Raw genomic sequence first — 4,544 nt, forward strand, 5'->3', positions numbered from 1 at the left:
ATGGATTTAATGAATAGGGTGTGTCGTCCTTACTTGGATCAGTGCTTTCATTGTATTCATTGATGACATACTTATATACTCTTGTAATAAGGAGGAGCACAATAAACATCTGTGACTCATCTTGGAAACACTACGGTCAGAGAAGTTGTACACGAGGTTCTCTAAATGTGAATTTTGGATTCAAAGAGTCGAATTCTTAGGTCACGTGGTTCGCGAAGAGGGAATTCATGTGGACCCTTCCAAAATTATAGTCATTGAGAACTGGTCAGCACCGAAGATGCTTACTGAAATTCATCAATTTCTAGGCCTCGCTGGCTACTATTGCAAATTCATCCAGAACTTCTCTAGGATCGTGAAACCGCTCACTACATTGACCCAGAAAGGCATGGCCTTTGCATGGGAAGAGAAACAAGAGAAGGCGTTCCAAACACTGAAACGAGCCTTATGAACCACACTGATACTATCCCTCCCAGAAGGGATAGAAGACTTTGTGGTTTATTGTGATGCATCAAACTAGGGGCTCGGGTGTGTCCACTTGTAAAGAGGCAAGGTCATCGCCTATGCCTGAAGACAACTAAAGACGCACGAGGTCAACTACACCACTCATGATATTGAGTTAGGAGCAGTTGTATTCACCCTAAAGATCTGGAGACACTACCTGTATGGTACGAAAATCACTATCTTTACAGACCACAAAAGCCTACAACACATATTTGACCAGAATGAGCTCAATATGAGACAACGACGGTGGGTCGAGTTACTCAATGACTACGAATGTGAAATTTGTTATCATCCGGGTAAAGCCAACGTAGTAGAAGACGCCCTAAGTCGAAAAGAGTATTTTGGTCGTAGAGTCAAATCATTGACAATGATTATCCATTCGCATCTATCCACACAAATTAAGGAGTCTCAACTTGAAGCCCTGAAGCCTAAAAATGTGGCAGGTGAATCCCTGAGAGGGATCGATAAAAACTTTGAAGTCAAGGGTGGCGGAGCCTTATATCTCATGAACCGGATCTAGACATCGAAACATGGTGGCTTCAGAGACTTGGTCATGACCGAAGCGCACAACACTCGATATTCCGTCCACCCAGGTTCAGATAAAATGTATCTTAACCTAAAGAGACTATACTGGTGGCCTAACATGAAAGCGGAGATCGCTACCTTCGTAAGTAAGTGTCTTACTTGCGCGAAGGTTAAGGTTGAGTACCAGAAACCCTCAGGCTTACTACAACAACCAAAGATACCGGAATGGAAGTGGGAGCAGATCACGATAGACTTCATAACCAAGTTGCCCAAGACAACGGGTGGTCTCGATACCATTTGGGTGATCATAGACAGGTTAACAAAGTCCGCACACTTCCTGCCCATCAAAGAAACTGACAAGATGGAGAAACTAACTAGAACATACATTAGGGAGATTGTATGACTGCATGGTGTCCCTATATCCATTATCTTCGATAGAGATAGTAGATTCACTTCAAGGTTCTGGCATTCGCTACAAAGTTCCCTAGGAACTAGGCTGGATATGAGTACAGCCTACCATCCGCAGACCGACGGACAAAGTGAGAGAACTATTCAAACCTTGGAAGATATGCTGAGAGCTTGTGTGATAGACTTCGGGAAGGCATGGGATACTCATCTACCCCTTTTCAAGTTCTCCTATAATAATAGTTATCACACAAGCATAAAGGCTGCTCTCTTTGAAGCCCTCTACGGCCATAAGTACAGATCCCCTTTATGCTGGGTTGCGGTGGGTGACACCCAATTAGCTAAAGGACGAGTTCCCGACAGCACTCTCATAGGTCCGGAGATCATTCGAGAAACGACAGAGAAGATCGTTCAGATTCGTGAACGATTGAAAGCCTCTAGAAACCGACAGAAAAGCTACGCAGACAAACGAAGGAAACCTTTAGAATTCCAGGTGGGTGACCGTGTTCTTTTGAAGGTCTCACCCTGGAAGGGCTTGATATGCTTTGGAAAGCATGGAAAGCTAAATACAAGATACATAGGGACTTTCGAGATTATCACTAGAATCGGCCCTGTAGCTTACAAACTCAAATTACCTCGCGAACTTAGTAACGTACATTCTACTTTCCACGTCTCGAACTTGAAAAAGTGTCTATCCGACGAGACTCTTGTAATCCAACTTGACGAGATCGAGATTAACGAGAGCCTCAACTTCGTGGAAGAACCAATAGAGATCAGGGACTGAGAGGTCAAGCAAACGAATCAAAGCCGTATCCCAGTAGTGAAGGTTCGCTGGAATGCCAAGCGAGGACCTGAGACCACTTAGGAGCATGAAGATCAAATGAAATTGAAATATCCGCATCTTTTCGCTTAGTTAATTGTAACTACTTAATTGCTTAAACTCTAATTTCGGTACGAAATTCTCTCTAGTGGGGGGATGACGTGACAACCCGAAATTTCTATTTTGTACAACCATTCAACTCAATCAAAGTCAGACTTGTTTCTACTATCTTGTTAGCATTGTTGAGATTCTATTTGAGCGTTCTAAGCCTATTGCATCTAAGGAATGAGTGTTAGGAAGTGTCTGCTGAAGTTCTAAACCACCAAACAAACCTTAAACTTCATCATGTGGAGTTTACGGCCACACAATATGAGTTTATGGCCGTAAACTCATGGTGGCCGTAAACTCATGCCTTATACATGATGTTCTTTCATTTCTTCCTCATTCTTCACCATTTCAAGTTAAGAACTCGTTTCTCTCTCAACTACCATCCGATTTTTCATCTAGATCTTCAAAATTGTAAGTGTTTCTTCCCTTGAATTGTTGATTCCTTTCACTATCTTGTCAGGATCATTGATTTCATCCATGAAATCACTTCATTCTGATAGATCTTCAAGTGTTCTTAAGTTTCACCAAGAACACCTACTAAGCTCTTAGACCTCAAACACCCCCTAAAGGCTTATATATCGTAAGTACCACTTCCTATGCTTGTTAATTACTCGATATGCTCCTTAGAAATCGTCCAAACCATGATCATCAAGGAGTGTACGGCCATACACACCCCATGTGGTCGTATACCCCTTTGTTTAGTGCATATTGGCCTCAAACTCATGTTCTATGCTAGCACATGATCAAGAACACTTAGAGGATGCTAGATATGGCCTTGAAAACACCCATTTCCTAAGAACAATAGGTGTTTACGGCCAAGAGCATCTCCCTTGGCCGTAAACCCTTGTTAAGAGTGCAATTGTTGGCCATAAACTTCCTAAGGCTTGGATTTGAGTTTACAACACTTCTTTGTTGTTTGTAAGACCTTAAAACACCATTTGTCACAAAACATTGTGAGTTTACGGCCGAAAACTCATGTGGCCGTGAACACCTCGGCCGTAAACATCAAGGGCTATGAACACTTGGCCGCAACACCAAGTGTGGCCGTAAACTCCCCAATTACACAATTATTTGTGGTTTATAACTTTCCATTTAAGTGTATCCTAGTCCCTAAGGTGTTTTCCCTTACATGATTAATTGTATAAACACTAATTATATAAATATATGTGTCATTATATGCTAAATAGGATCCGTGTGTGTGCTCAAGTCTTCACTTGACACTTAGCATCCTATACCACTCTTTCATCCAAACCACTCACTACAGGTGAGTTCATACCCCTAAATAACCTTTTAAAATGATTTTAAATGCTTTTATGGGGGGGGGAATACAAGTTGAAACATTATAGTTAATATATCAATCACATGTGCTTAATAACTAGAGCAAACATATAGATTTCTTATACTTCAAAGCTATGTTATCAAGCATCTATTTCAAAACACTTTTATCAACCTCTTTTTATGCTACGACTATTTATCAAACTCTTTTAACTTGTATATTGTCAAAATCATGTCTATATAGATATAATTATATGAGTAAGGTTGAAAGGACTTAGGACTGATAACTCGCTTTATTTCATGTTCCTTATTTGGTTGTGGACTTAGAGTATCCGGTTGTTTGTCCGAGTGTCGTTTGAACCTTAGTTATATATTATGTATATGTATTTAGATATAAAAGCTTTTCTCTCAGTTCAACACTCAGTCATTCAAACAACATTACTAGTAAACTATAATAGGTATAGTTTAGGAGATTACTACTCCCTACTTCTATTATAATGAAACATACAAGAGTCAGTTCATTCATGAGTCAATACAAACTTACTATTATGAGAAACAGAAAGAACATACTGTGATGAGAAACTAAGAGAACATACACCACACTATACAATAGAACATACTATACACTAGTACAGAGAGAACATATAATACACTAGAACATACTATACAAACACTAGAATACTATAACATAAATGTGAGCCACTACCTCATAGTATAGCAATCTACTGTTGTGTCACTCTTTGTAACCAGAGTCTCCTGGAGGGAGAGCGTGAATTTTTGTATAGATATATACAGGACTGACCGTCCTACACCTTGCTGCTAGCTACAGTGGGACCTGCAGGTCTACGGGTGACGAATGTCATACCATTTCGACGTCTTCGAGCGTCGTGTTTTACTAGTCGATCAAGTA

This window comes from Lactuca saligna, chromosome 7 (genome assembly GCF_052625555.1).
Source record: "Lactuca saligna cultivar CGN05327 chromosome 7, ASM5262555v1, whole genome shotgun sequence".
NCBI classification, from domain to species: domain Eukaryota; kingdom Viridiplantae; phylum Streptophyta; class Magnoliopsida; order Asterales; family Asteraceae; genus Lactuca; species Lactuca saligna.